Here is a 16,128-nt window from a genome sequence, read left to right as displayed (position 1 = left end):
TGGAGGCCTTGTGTATGTTGGCGTCATTTCTTTTGTTTGTTAATATTCCAATGAAATAAATGTACCTTCAGTTGCATATACACGAGTTACGCTTAAGGTCGCGTTGATCTGTTCCTTGCTTGATTTTTCTATATTTTAATTACATTGTAAGAAAAAATTTTGGCAAAAGAGAAGGCACAACGGTGTCAAAAGCACACTTCAATTTTTCTTCCACAGGGTGCGCATATTCCATTTCACCCGCACGTTTACATTTCTCTTTTATCCCATGTTCTGACTCGTGAGAAGATTTTGGTAGCGGATAGAGAAATTGCTATGGCGTAACGGGGAAGCGTAATACTAAAACACCAGGCAGGACAACGCCGATATACGCTCTAATACTTTTTAAATCTTCTCGCACTCCCCCAACCTTCCCCCAAACACCAACTCGGCAAAAACATTCACACACATACTTAAGCGCGCGCAAACGCATGGCTTTTGGAACTTAAATAGATATAAAGAAGGATGCTACATTTTCGCCAGACTGTTACCAAATTTTCTCCAGGAAAAACGATCTACAATTCCTTTGGAAAAAAGACAAATAAACAGGTCTTTTCTCTATTCCTTTCTTAAGTAAAAGGTACCCCCCGCAATGTATACAAACGAAAATTCCAATATATTCTTCGGGAATGGTTCAGAGGGCTTGAGTTGAGGGGTGGCTTTGGTGAATGCCCTCTCTCCAATACCACAATCGAACATTTTCCTAGCATTTCTTTGTTGCTTGTGTATTACGGAATGCGTCATTCGCCTCAACACACTACGACAAGAGAGCAGAAACCCAAGTATAAACCTTTGACCCCCAGATGATTGAGAGGAATGGAAGATAAAAGCTGTTGGAGGAAAAAAGATAAAAGGTAAAAAGCTAAATAAAAAAACTCCGTGCTGGAGTTATTCTAATCCTCTAAACCCCTCTGATGAGAGAGAGAGAATCTCGCAGGTTTCTAAAATTCGAAAGAGATTTGCGTTGGTTGTTGGTGCGAAGAAATGCATACGAAGACCGGCGGGCTTTACCTTCCCATATATCGATCCACGGAGCCTAGGGAAACCTCTGTACATTCAACCAAGAAAGCAATGGTAAGGAGTAAAAAGGAAAGGAATAGGAGTATGAATCAAGGGTGTATTTTTGTTGCACACGCGCACGTACAATCTGTGGTAGCATTTGTATTTTGTTTGTTGCCCGTGAAACAAAACAATGATACCAGAGCATCATTGTCAGCATAAAAATCATCACTGAAAGGTAGACAATAGAAAAACACAAGCACCGTCAACACATTCTATCGGTTCTATGTTCAACAAGCTGCTGTAAATAAAAAAGCAATATTGCTAAATCATCATCAATAACGAAACTGATAACAAAGTATTGGAGATTAGTTAGATTAAAACAAACGTCAAATATGACAGTTAGATAAGATTTTTCAAATTTTGATACTTGGGACTGTCATCTGTCATTTACAATACAAATCCTTGACAGTCTAATTAATTTCAAATCCTAAGCAGATAGCAAAATAGAAATGTTCTAATGTGTTCGATATTGGATTGAAATATTCGCTCTCAATTGTTTTATTATTATCAAAACTACATCATTTGAATGTAGAGTCCGTTTTTTTGTACATCTAAGACCTGAGAAATACGCGGATTTCAATGTACTAAAAAAAAATATGCAGGAAATCAAATTTTTAAATAGTTGACGTTTACGAGTGATAAGTAACAACATACTGCCGCAGCATCCTCTTTTAAAGAGCACACACCGCCGCCCTAAAGCGTTCGCGGCGTGTGTTTTAAACGTTATTGAACGATTGGAAAACATCAATGAGGCAAACAGGGACGCCAGGCAAACAAACCGGCAAAATCGACCGGTTTCCGCATGAATGCGAAAAAGAAAGAAATAAACCGGGGGCGCCTTCCATGCATCAATTTTCTAGCCCCGTCCAATTACCCAAATGCCTGTACAACGGGCGCACGAAGAGTATGTACAATTTGATCCATTCCCAACACGTCAAACATACACATGCGCATCAATGGTGTGTACCGGTCGCAATCTTATCTGCTAATGCACATGCGGTCACAGCACGCTTTATTCTCTCTATCTCTCTCTTTCCTTCTCTTTGCTCGCTCTCTCCTATAAATTAATTTTTTCTTACAGGCCCGCACGATAATAATTTAGATACAAAGCGTATAGATGTAGGAATTTGACATATGCTACGTCCAAAACATGATGAGATGGAGTAAAATGATGCACACATCACACATCTTCATTATGGAATGCACCCACAACGAGCAAAAATGCCAACCCAGCAAGTGTACCAATTGCCAAAACATCATCTCCGGGCGTAGATTAGCACTAGAGCTACGGAGCGTTTTAAGAGGTTTTTGTTAAACCGACAGGTAACGATAAATGTCCATAGATATTCTCAAAATGTTTTAGATTCCGACATTTCGAACATATGGCAGTCCAGCTAAAAGGTAAATTTTCGTAATGTCATTCTTAAAATTAATTCTCTATACTTTTTTATTGCATCTCTCTCTCTTTTTGATGATACTACTCCTACTCCTACTCCTACTCCTACTACTCCTTTTGATGATACTACTAGGTCATGCCTGCCATTTCTGGTTTACTACACGTATTTTACCACGTAGCCCGATAGTCAGTCCTTGGTACGGTGGGTTTTTGGAGATTATCCACATTGTCTAAAATCTCTGTATTGTTCGTTGGTTCGCCCGTTGTTGGAATACTGTTCAATTGTGACTTGTCGGTTTACTATTACATCTATACGACTTATACTTTCTTGACTTGAGACAATACAGGAAAGATTCACACAATACGCCATAAGAAAGCTAGGTTGGGCAGACGGATCCAGCGTTGCCTTCTTTTGGGCATAGAAGCATTAGAAGTCAGCCGCAACTGAGCTCAGGTCTTCTTTATTACAGGACTACTACTAGGAACCATAGATGATCCGTCGCTAGTAGGATTTCGTTTGCTGTCCCGCGATCGGCATCTAGACATCGACAAATGTTGCACGAAACTCGCGCTAACACAGAGTCCGGTACAAACGCGCCACTTAAAGCCATGATTAGGCGATTCGAATGTTCATGTCAGTTCGATTTTACGTTGTCCATGTCCCAAGTAATATATTTAATTTTTTATAGTCAAATCAACGAATAGAAGTACCAGCAGTGTCCAAGATACGCGGTTCCTTTTATACGTAGATTCGGAGAAACGCGTTTTTTTTTTAATTTGACAGCTGAGATAGCTTATAGCAAAAAATCTAAGCAAAAAGGTGTTAAAATCGGTTATAGCGTATCTCGGGAACTGGCTATACTCATCAACTGGAGAATTATTCTATTTTAATTTAATTGTTTATAAAAAGCAAATGAAGTCACTAAATTACTGGATTAAAAATTAATTTATTTAAAACTTAACGCACAAATTCAAAACGACAGATCCGGTAGTTCTAGTGTTCAAAGATGGCAAAAGTGTAATGAAATGTAAGTATGCAACAATGCTGCTTTTGTCCAAACCGTTGTGGTCCGGGGCGACACAAATATGATCAAAGATGCACGCGTGAAACTAACGATGCCGTATTTACGTATAGCCAAAACACACACAAACATACGCGGGAGCGGTCATCACACTGTGAGGCTGTGTGGCCCCAGACGGAATCAATATTGCGGCGAATGATAAGAAAAGGCAAAATTTCCAAATGTTATCTTCTCTGTTTTCGAATGCGTTTGGCATGGTTGGCGCACGTGAGCCGAGTTGAGAGACGATAGAAGACTCAAGATAAAAAAAAAACAGGCACACACATACATACGAAATGGTAAGAAAACAAACAAGAATATGCAAATTCATCTCCGGGTGGAAGTTATGCCAGGCCACGACACTTTCCCTGCATAGTGCAGGCAGATGCACAGCGGGAACATAATGAAAATGTTTGCGTTCTTCGATGTCTCTGTGTCGGGGGGGGGATATGCGAATGTGGTATGAGAGAAAAACAAATCCGGCTCCAATTTATTAGGCTGTACCCAGTACATACGACAACGGCGATATAGTTTCGCCCATTTCTGTGGCATCTTATGGATGAAGAGTGCAAGGGAGGGAGGGGGAGGCGAGCAACTCATTTAACATTGCATTACTGAGAACTCACGAGATGTGTGACCACACACCCGGTGATGACCGGTTTTTTTGGGGAACGTAGAGGGTTCGGTGAGCAACGGCTGACAACGCACACACATCTCATGTCGCGTTTTTCCTTCCTTGGGTCTATCTCCAGCAACGCTCGCTAGATGCTGGTTCCCACGCATGTGTTGTACATAGTACGGCTATCCTCCATATATATTTATATATATATACACACACACACGGTATAGAATAGCTTTAGTCGCTACACCCGTCCATCCCTTCCGTCGCTATCCAACGAACGCATCTGTAATGGCTGTGTGTGTCTGTATTGGTATGAGTGCAGCAGTAGTGGTGGTAGCATGTTTTCTGTTGCCACTAAACGCTCTAGAGCATGGCGTTGTACTAACTTTTCTGAGCATCGATCGAACATTGTGCTTGGCGCGGGGGGCTACTGGGTAACGAATGCGAGCGCACGCGCCATAGAGACTTGGCAACATCATGCGAATGCTCCCCCCCCCCCCCCTCCCAACAAACCCCAACCTCCATCAATTACCCAACCAGCAACATTGGACCGTGCTATAACTGCGCAGTATATGATGAGGAAGGGGGAGGGGGGGAGATGGAAATAAGGGGTTAGAAGAAAGAGGAAGGCAGATGTGTATCTCCACATTACACTGCACACACACAAACAGACTAAAAGAGCCAGAACACGGATCCAACAAGCGCGCACCATGTGTTCTTGGCCACCCTCCTTCTACCCCTCCATCCTCGCTCCTCCACAATGCCCTTTGTGCCACCATAAAACTCAATATAAAATGTACAATTCTTGCGAAGCTTCGGAGGTGTAGCTGTATGTGAGAAGCGATAGCTTGGGTTATAACGCTGACGCATTCATTTCCTTCTTTTTTTCTGTCAGTGCACACGGCCATCGATCGAATTGGAAAACAAGTGCTCGTGATACGATCACCCTTAGAGGCACGCACTGGTAGAAAAATCTTGTTTCTCTGTTAGTTGTTGTTGATGAGATGCCTGACGTATCTTACAGATCGACTTTCAACTAGCACTTGTAGAACATGCTGTCACGGTTAAATTTTTCCTTAATCCTAGCTACAATCGTCAACAGCAAGTTAAGTTGTTGCTTCTGACAGCTGTCAAACTGACTGTCAACGAGTGAGTGAAAGTTTTAACAAACCAATGTTGTGTATACTCTGATATCGCTTAAATTCGATATGTTATTTACCACCGTCCTTCGTGGACATTTGACATGTTACTTTAGATAGTAGAAGTCTTCTCGATGATTCAAGGATCTTAAAAGATCCATGAATCTTTTAAATAGAGATTCCTTGTTTACCTACTAATTCTGCATAACACATCGTTATGTGCAATCGACAGGTAGGTGGATGCCGTTTTTATCTTATTAATCGTCGTATCGCAACGATTGCTACACCTCGCTTGGCTAAAATGTTGGCCTGCCGGGTAGAACACGCCAACTGACGTACAAGAGTGCAGCATTTATCATACTGCCATCGACTAGCACTCGTAAGAACAGTAACAGTTTGCTTACAAAGCAAGGGGTGCATGAAACTAACTAGCTTCAGCACAAAGGAAAGGTGGAATATATTTCTGTCAGGTAGAAGTTTATAAAATAGAAACCCTAAGGAGCAAATGAGAAGGAGATAGGGAGGGAGAGTGAGAGAGAAAAGGGAAATAAGGGAAGGGAGTGTATGTGGCAAAACGGCTGCACAGGGGCTGACTGTTCATAATTTATGACCCCTTCGGTATGGTCATATTCTCCCATATAATATCTTCCTGCCTTCCTGTTCTTGCTCACTCTGTTCTGTATCTCCTCCCGTTACCTACGTGGAACTGCACCCCTCTGACAGCACCTTTACCAAGGATTTTCGTTTGCCTTCTTCTTTCTCCTGCTTTATTCCGGTTCTTTTGCAGGGTTATTCATTCGTTTCTTCACTGTCGATTAGCCGTTTCGAGTTCTATATCATTCTCTCTCCCTCTTTTTCGCTTGCTCGCTCGTTTTTACTCGTTTCCTAGTCTCTGATGCGTGCTGTTACCGCTGCCTGGTTTACCAATGAAAATAGGGGATCGTTTTTCCACTGCGTACATATCTCTCTGTACTCCGTGGTGTGTATGTGTGTGTTTGTGTCTGTTTCTGTGCAATGAAGAACGGGTTCCTTCTTTTCTATAGAAAGTTGTAGCCCGAAACGTACAGAAAAAAGAGCACAAGTACAGGCTGTGTGAATGATGGGTCGGTGGCCTGCCGCGCTTGGGAATGGAAGAACGCGAACAAGACAAAAATAAAAAGAAGCAAAAGAAGGAAACAGGAAAACCGGTTGAGGTCGCGGTACATTGCGCACGGCAGAATGCGATAAAGGGGGATAGCGAATGGGCGAGTGCAGGCGGTCTCACTCCGGTGCGCCACAGTTTATCGCGACGCCTGGGTTTTTTTTCGTGTTACGTGGCCGTGTGCGCGCGGCGCGCGTCCCTTTCGGGAAAAATACACCGTTCCCGACGCCAAGCGAACGGAGAACAATATCGTGAACGTGAAAAGGGAAAAAAAAGAAAATAACCCCCTTTTTTCCTTTTCTTTTCATTTCGTTTCTGCAACGCATTTTGCTGCGGCGTTTTCGCGTCGTAGAATAAATGCGCGTCGTGTGCGCTTTAGGGTACGTAACCGTACTTCAATGCAGGGTTTTCCATGCAAAATTTGTTTGCTTTTTAAATTTTCAAATCGAACATTGGGAGGAAAGGGTTTTGTCCAGACGGTTTCGTTCCACGCCGTCCTACATTAAACGGGATAAATGATAAGAAATTGAACGCTTCCGACAAGCGAGCGATTGAACAACCCTGCATTGAATTCTTCTCATCCGAACTGCTCGCAAAATAAGGCATGTCTCCGGGTCGGGATGTGCGATGCGGGTTATACATACAAAGGCCCTTGTGCCCAACGAGTTTCTATTTCTTTTTCAACTTTCTCACTCTCTCTCGCTCTGTCTCGAGCATTCATTTTTAGTTGTGCCAGAGGGCATTGAGTACACACGGCGGCGTACCAAACGACGTCGCGGCTCAGCTTGATCGATCGGATCGCTGAGCTCCACACAGCACACACACACACACAGGCTCCAACAGCTCCACAGCAGAGGAACAATAAAGATGGCGAATGCGTATGGTTGGAAGAAGAGGAAAGAGAGCGTCACTGTATTTGTGCGTCGACGTTCAAATTGCGACTTTGCGATTAAAACACTTGCGAGCGAGAAGAGAACCAACACACACGGGGGCTTCTTTTCGGTTAATATTTAATATTATTATACACGGACGAGTATGATTGATGAAGAATGTGTACAGCGAGAAGGAAAGTGAGACAGAGAGAGCGGGAGGGAATCATGGTCGGTACACACGATTCTAAGAAGAAAAAATGCAAACACAGCTTTATACCGGAACGGACGTTCTCTGCCGGGTGTATGTGGTTGTGAGTAAAGGGTGGGGGAGAAAAATAATAAAAATATCACGCCAGTCAAGTTTTTGCTTTTATGCAAATCGAATTCTTGGCTTACTTTTATTACGCTCACACTTATGCTCCCTTTACCAGCATATAAAAAAAATAGAAGAAGACAAGTTGAATACAATCAAAAACACGCATCAATCCTTCCCCGTTTGGTCGTAAATTGGTTTGTATCGATAGTAAAGAAAAGAATTTTCACACCACTCCACGTGGACGGGTTACTCCTTGCGAGGGAATAATGAAAATACCAACGTACATTCGGTGTTTCGTGTGCGTGTGCTGGCGGGGGAGAGTGTACCGTATCGATGTGTGTGTGGTGAATGATTTGCCTATTAACACCGCTCAAAGCTTCTAACGCATTCTCCCGGCCTTAAACGCGTGACAGCGTGAGAATGTTGTGCCGTTTTTTTGGTTCGCTGTTTTGTCATATTACTTTAAGACATCATATGGTTTAACACTGAGAGCCGTGTCAGCACACCGAAATCGGACCGTTTTTCAAGGAAGCAAAAGCCACGAAACAAAATATGAGCGTTAAACATTCAGAAAATAAACACACGCATATACACATATGTGTGTGCGCAAATAAAGGCTTCATTTTCAACAACCGGCCGAAGCAAAACGGGCGGTCGTGAGCTATTTTTTTTTATTTTGTTGCTTTTGTTTTATTTTAATTCCTCAACTTTTTCTTTTTGTTTCTACGAAAGCGTTAAAGAACACCGGGCAAGATGGGGAGAAGCACAAAACGACGCCGTTTATATGTGCCGTCTTGGAATGGAAGAATATATGCGGCGATATATGCAAGAAGGCGAAGCACAGGAAAAGACACAACAGCGAGACTTGCGTTGCTTTTGCGGCAGACCAAGGGACAGGAGGGTCGAGAAACAAGGGCTGTGGTTTGCCTGGGTGTACGCAAGAATGAGTGTAGGAAGGGTAGGGTAAAATTAAAGAAAAAAAGCAGAACAGTCCGGACGAAGTCATATAATAAAACAATAATAAAAACTCCAGAACGATTTGACGGAAAGGAGAGCGCGTAGATAAAGCAAACGTAGGAAGAAGGGAAAGAAGAAGACATAAAATAACAGACATTGAAAACAGGGAAGAAACAACATGAAGAATAAGGGGGAAAGAAGAAGGAAAGACATAAACGCGCGAAGGGTAGAAAAAAAAACCTTGAAGTTCGGGCCTTTCCTCTGTACCCTTAAACGTGTCGAAACACCGGCCTCGCAATACCCAACCTGGGCACGCCTTGAACTATGTTGAGGAAAGTTTTTTTTCATTTTCGTCTTTATTTTGGTTTTTGCCATTAAAACGATCGTTTGCTAGAAGGGAATGTATCCGAAAAACTGTGCCTTCGAAACCGGAATAAAACAAACTTGAAATTACTAAATATGATCAAAATAAAAGACTCTTTAAGAAGATGAAACACATACGCTCGAATAAAGTAAAGGTCACAAAACATTAATGTGAAATAGAAGCTGTCTCTTACTTATAAAATTAATATTTAATGTTAAAATAATTTGTTATGTAATCATTATTCCCCAAATAACAAATCATTTTCAAATTAATAACATTTTTCGATTTTAAAGTCCCAACGCCACACTGCAGGAGAGGTAATTCTATAAAAAAGGTAAATGAACGCGAACACAAAATGCAGTGTCCCTTTATAAATTCAAACCCCACACAAGGATCTGTCAACGGAAAACGGATTTGAAAATGCCGCGTGCTTTCATCCGTTTGCCGTTGCGTGTGGGTAAAGCTTCAGTTGCAATGAGAAAGCTTTCAGTCAGGTATGTGAGTAAACTTCCCAGTCATGCAAAGGCAGTCAAATTTCTTTTGTTCTCATAGTCAAAGATGGGTCAATTCAACCTACGAATAGAGCACCGGTAGTCAGACGAGTTCGACCTTTACGCTCACCGAGATGTTATATAAAGCCCCGCGTAACCACGCCCGCTTAGGTCGCCCAGCGGCTTTTGCAGCGTCGTAGCTGGGTAGTAGCAAAAATATGATCCTATGCAAAGTGGGAGTGAGCAAGAATCATTCCCTGGCTCTCTCGATAGAGCCGTCATCAGAGAATGATACTCTTATTTCCCGTACTATTTGCGTGGCGATAGTGTTGTAATGAATGAGAATATTGGATTAAATCGATCGAGCAGCAGCAATAGGAATATCCTTCAGGGTCGCGCGAGTAGCTGGTTCACGTGCGCTGCTTGCGGTTAATAAACAATGTGTGACTGGAAGGATTTTTGTCATTGAAAGTATTGAAAAACATTTAAATGACAGTGATTGGCTGTTTTAAAATAAAACTTAAACTTTCAGGCATTTTAATAAAATTTGGGTATAGAAAATATTGAGAAAAATAAATTTATTCCAGTTTTAAAACTTAGCAAACACCATAATAACATTTTATTCTTCACATTTTTGTAGAGCATCATTTTTATCTATATCTGCTATTTTGTTTGTTATTCTTAAAAATCTGTGAAAATTATAGGAAAAAACATCACTGATATTTAAAGAAAACTAGATTACTAAATCATAATCACTTTGTAGCACAATGTATGTATCTATAACTTGAACTTTTCCTGCGGTTATTAAATACCCCCATGTGTTACAGATCGCCACAAAGCAATGCCTAGGAATGTATCAATTTATACCTAGTTTTCATCATTGAATTTGAGTATTTGACTTTCAAAGTAATCTACGAAAAAGTTAACCAATTGTTTGTTTTAAATATTGCCAAATACTTTACAACCGAAGGTTTACCATGAAACGGGACTCCGTAGTACGATGCGAAGATCGATAGAGCACACGTCGCTGGGTAAAGCGCCTACGTCGCTGAGAAAGCGCGTGTGTATCACGTGTATGTTCGTCTTGTTCACACGTCGCATGTAGGCCAGAACGAGAGATCCGAGTAAAAAATGAATGGGAGGAGTCCAATTGCCGGTTGGGTTCACGGTCTAGTCGAGAAGCTTAAAGCTTTCAGTGGGATGGTGCTTTATTATGCGTGTGCGTAAAACAACACGTTCAATACACGTTTGCGGCAGTTTTATTCCCATATTTTTGTGTCTTTTCTTGGTCTATGATAGTCCAGCGACATGTATGACTTAACCATTCTCCTACCATGGCCATTCTTGCCACAGAATCCGGGATGAAAGCTTGAAATGTATTTGAGTGCTTTTGGGATGCTGCAGAGCTTTGGAAAGTTTGCGACTTGTTGAGAATTCCTGTATGCTTTTCGTCGCCCAAGAGCTCTAGATCTGTAAAGGTTCTATTTCGGTTATTCCAAACTTCAAAGTTCCAAGAGTTTGAACATTGAATGTTTAGACATTAATTATTATTAGGCTCATTGGATGATCTGAAAGTTAAGTAACTCTAAGGGATGTATAGTTGTGCATCATATCTGAACAAGGTCCAGTTATCAGAGTAAGTCCGCAATGTCCCTCATGAGAACTGTTTCAAACGTGCTGCTTTTGCTGAAGCCTTTGCCCTTTTTGGTAGACTCCACAATGAATGTACCACTCTAGAGACGCACACATACACACACTCGTATGAAGGGTTTGGTGTGGAGGAGGAGATGTGTCTTGTTCTTGGCGCGCATGCGAGCGCGTCCAATAATTAATGCACCAAACCGAATGCCTTTTTGCTACTCTGTCCCGCTCTAGAGCGGTCTCTTAGGGTAGAGGGATGGACTACTACGCCACGGTAGGATGGGTGGTACATCAATGCCATCATCCGCACATCTTCGTACGTTGAAGCAGGTGAGGAATACATACAGCGATACCTTGGCCAAAGGACAAAGCTTCGCCCCCCCCCCCCCCTTCACGAAAACTGCTGGTATAATCTCCTCTGTCTGAAATGTGTGTGAGATGTGTACATCTTTTCTCAATTTCTTCTTCAAACAGTTCTTCACCCTCCTCACGTAATTCCTACTTCGAAAAGGTTCCTTCGTGTAAGGTGTCTTATCCCTGGTACTATGGAGAAGAAGATAGCATTACTGCTGGACGCTATCACGATCCCAAAGAGGACGGTGGATCACGTCTAGGGTAGCGTAATGTGATTCGTACAGTGTGTGCGTGTGTGTGTATACTCGTCCAAAAATCGATTGCCTGATCAGTTTGATTATTGGTTAGTCTGCACATCTCCCCTCTTCTATACCTCCACCACAACTCTCCCGACGCCTTTCAATTATGTGCGCGTATGTGTGAGCTGAAGAGAATCTGCGTGTGTTCCTGGCCTGTGTGTACCCATTCATTCCCGTCCTTCACGGTCCGGCATTGTGACGTCACGCGCCTATAATAAAAGGGATGTCCTCCTCTAACAATATGTAGGCTCGCTGAGTCCGGGACCGCCAAGAGTGAAAGAGACTTGGACGTCGTCCAATAAAACTGAAGAGGGGCCGGGGGTGCTTGTTTGAAATCGTCCAGTAAAAGGAGAAACAAGTTCTGGTCAGGCGATAATCAATCGATATCGTCGCTAGAAATGCGCCGCGCTTTGTGTGTAAAGCACCCGAAAACGGTCGTTGTATCTTAACGCACACCTGTAAAACTAACGCAACTGTGTAGAGAAAGAGAGGGAGAGCGAGCACCATTTTGTGCAATTTGGTACAAAGTTTTAAACAACCTGCTGGTTAGCATTACTGCTGTGCGTTGACTCTCAGGCAGGGCTTACACAATTGGATGAAATATTCCACATTTTTATTTAATAATTGTATAAATTATGGTAATAAAAATACCACTTAGGAATACACATTTTATGCAGCAAATTCAATTAAAGGGTAACGAAAAAAAATGATGGAGAAATCCTTGCATTGCAATTATAACAGCAGGTTGCTGATCATGCAGGTTTCCTACTATTGCCCGATTGCGAATGGCAAAGCAATTTCCCGCCAAAACCGTTGTTCCACAAATTTAATCTTTTCCTACTGCTTACGATGCAAATTTAACCCCTGCGCAAGTATGTATGTGTGTAGCAGGGGTAAGTTTTTTATCCTTCTTTTTGGGTGTATTTTTGTGTTCCTATCGCCCGCCGAAACCTCGGAATGCCCGGAATACATCCAGCAGATACATGGAGACCTGTGTCTCCTCCGTAGCGTAGCTCTCCACGGCATAAAAGCAAAACAGAAGACGGGCAGAAGAAACGCGAAAAAAAAAAAACGCGCGCGCAAAATGCCGCGCATTCACACCGCCATATCGCCGGCCGAGAATGTTTATTTCTGTGTGTGGGGCAAAAAGCAAAAAAAAAATAAACACCCAACACCATGGCGCACAGGGATTGGTAGGAGGCAGCAAAATGAAACATTAGAGAGCGGCATCGGCGGAGTGCAATACAAAAACGCGTTGCAGCGGCAGTGCACGTGGTCGAATTGTTATTCTGATGTTTTCCTGAGACTTCTGCCAATGTTGCCAATTAGGATTTTTTTTACATTTCCCACGTGCAAAAGTGCAAGTACAAATAAACGCCAAATATAAATTGTAGTATTCGTTTTTACACGAACGACTTTTCAGTAGTAAAAATTAGTGGTTAATACATAATAAACAAATATTGAGTGTCTCTTTTTATCACCAATAAACCACCATTGTTTTCCAATAAAACGAAAATAAAACAATAACCATGTTGCAAGCATGATGATGATGATGATGATGATACGTAGCATATTTAATGTTGCGTGACACCATCAGTTTTTCCAAGCTAAAGCTAAAAAAAGATTAATAAAAGCAACAACGTCTACTGCATATGAGTTGATGCAGAGTGTGCATTAAGGACTATTTAGAAGATGAAACCGAAAAGAAATTGAGTTTAAATAGTATTTCAGTTATATTCGAAATGCCAAATTTCATTTTGATTCTGATTTCGAATAAACTGTAAAAAACTAAACACATTCGGCATGACATCTGTTAAATAACTTGTTCAGTTAAAAACCATTCTATTTCTCTGGTTTTGGGATGTCAATCCCATAGGAGGCTACAATCCATCAACCAAAACAGAAAACATAAGAAAAAAACACAATGACTTCGGAATTTCAATGGTACTGTAACTTTTGAGAATACATATTTACTTCTAGAGACCTAGTGAAGATTTGAATTCTCGATCCATTCCGATGCTCTACTTTGTTGTATTCACAATAAAATATTGTCAGAGCCGTAAGCGAAAATGAAAGATAAAGTGACTGGGTTTACTGTGGTTAAAAGTTGTACGATAATGATCAATTCTACACGGTCTTTGGTACCCCTGTATTCCATCCTTCTCCGTCTCTCTCTCTCTCTCTCTCTTGTATTTGTGGCTGTATCGAATGTTCACACATGTGTAACCAGCCTAAACTGCGCATCAGTTCCATTCTGCTCACTCACCAAAAAACGCACCCACACGCTTGTGAGGTATGAAATGATGCTTTACACACAAAGCGTACAAAACCGGCCGTCGTTTGGGTCGAGAAGTGCGCACAGAACACATAGAACACACACTACTGCCACCCGTACGGACACCCATGATCAGGCGACATCGGTGTTTGCTGGTCTCTGTCCCCGGCTAGAACGATACCGAAAACCGCAACGGCAACGGTGCAGCACGAAGCGAAAGGAGCGTTAGAGGTGGCAGAGATTGGGTTGTACCAAAGGGTTGTTGAAATTCTTCTCCTTCTTGTGTGTAAATGTCTTTTCCTGTGCGGGGAACCAAGCGTTTCTGCTTCGGCGTGCGGTTTAATACATCTCTGTGATCGTGTGTTGAAAAACGCATTTCTAACTGCTATTCGTAGCAAGTATTGGCCTTTGGGTTTGGAGTCATTCTAATATTGTTGTGTTTAATGAATCGTCAGAGAAGATTTATTCCTAGGAACCTTTAGAATTGTACAAATCATAAGGTGCATCCATAAAAGAGTTTAAAAAACATTAGATAAATCACCAAAGATATCAGATTTTAAGCAATTTTGGGTTGTATATCTCAAATAATGCTTACCCACCAACTATATAGACCGCAATCGCATGATATTACTTGTTTTGGCTGCTATTCTTATTCGTAAATCGAAGATACAGCAAAATTAAGCGAATGGCAGCTAAAACAAAGGTTTGTTCCACGTCTTTCCGAGCAAAAATCTTGAAGAGATGTCTGAATCTGTGGTGATCCCAAAATTAATCAAACTTTATAGTAGAGATCCAGAGTCATAAATCCAGTTTCAAGATTATTTCGGTCTTTTAAACTTCATTTAGATTCATCCAATATTGAATTGTATGCCAGATGAGATATGAGGGTGGCCTGGAAGTGTACACATGACAAAAACAATACTCAATTCTATCCAAACTACCAAGAAGAAAACCTGGCAGACTGTTAATCCAAATAATGAGGAGAGGTTATAATGATCTAGACGTACGCTACACTACAACCTCGGCGACCTTGATCTGACAACTCTGTTTTTCATAGACTTTTCTTTACCCACAGAACTAGAATAGTACTATTACTATTTCATATTAGAGTGGTACTTAGAACATATGTCCCTCAAACTATGGCATCATGGAATATACACTTAAACTTCATTATTTGATGGTTATCATGTTATGCTCACAGTAAACTATGGAAAACAAGATTTGTCACACAGCATCTGGTGCTCGTTTTTGGAGACAGCATGTGAACTCTGTCCCCACGCACATCTTCAGTACAAAAGGGTATTGACGGGTTTCCGACTGGCATTTTCTCGCACACGGTAGGAAAGGTGTGAATTCTCTTGAACCTGTATCACACAGTAAGCGCGCGTCCAAAGCAAGTCTAAAACAAACGATTCCATTCCCGACTGTCCATTTTAATCTGCACATCGCCCCCCTCCATAACCGTGAATGGCGGTGGAATGCTGGAGAATTGAGGTGTAAATTGCTAATGCATATACTACGGTCACATACCGTCCGTTACTGCGTTCAGAAATGGACGATGGTCTATGAGGTGGAATAGGGCTGAACAACAAACGGTGAGACAGGGCAGGCATTAGTCATACTGGCTTCACATACACCTCTTCAATTTTATGTAGGTACTGCTCACAAAACCACCGACCGGTAAAAAGGATGTTCCGGTCAGCAAATTTATTTCTTCGGCAAACACGCACGCAAACCCCACCTAGGTGGACAAAGTACATGCGGTAGGGTTTATGGGTGCCTGGTGTGTTGCCAAGAACTACTGGTATCGCCTAGCAACTAATGCTTGCATACATACAACCCGATATAGTGTATCATAAGGCTTTCATTTTAGTTTTATATCTTGACATTTCACTCTTGAACCAAGGAACGCCATTACTCTGCGCGTTCTCTGTGTCATTTATAACGATTCTCGGTAAGGACTTGAAATATCAATCAGTGTTGAGATCATCCTGTATCTCACACTACAGTAATAATAGGAAATAGTTGAAAGCCGTGGTGCAATGTTCAAATCTCCCGGTTTAGCGATAAATTTGGTTTGGAGTCACGCACCTAAACAACCG

At 41.8% G+C, this 16,128-nt stretch overlaps 1 protein-coding gene across 1 annotated transcript in view; it reads right to left on the bottom strand.

Moving 5' to 3' along the window:
- Window positions 1-16,128, bottom strand: part of LOC128307270 (high mobility group protein DSP1-like) — a 42,493-nt gene that overhangs the window by 22,077 nt on the left and 4,288 nt on the right. The window lies entirely within an intron of this gene.

Source organism: Anopheles moucheti, chromosome X (assembly GCF_943734755.1).
Source record: "Anopheles moucheti chromosome X, idAnoMoucSN_F20_07, whole genome shotgun sequence".
In the NCBI taxonomy this organism is placed as follows: domain Eukaryota; kingdom Metazoa; phylum Arthropoda; class Insecta; order Diptera; family Culicidae; genus Anopheles; species Anopheles moucheti.
The sequence above is the reverse complement of the archived record's forward strand: the minus strand, read 5'-3'. Positions and strand labels throughout refer to the sequence as shown.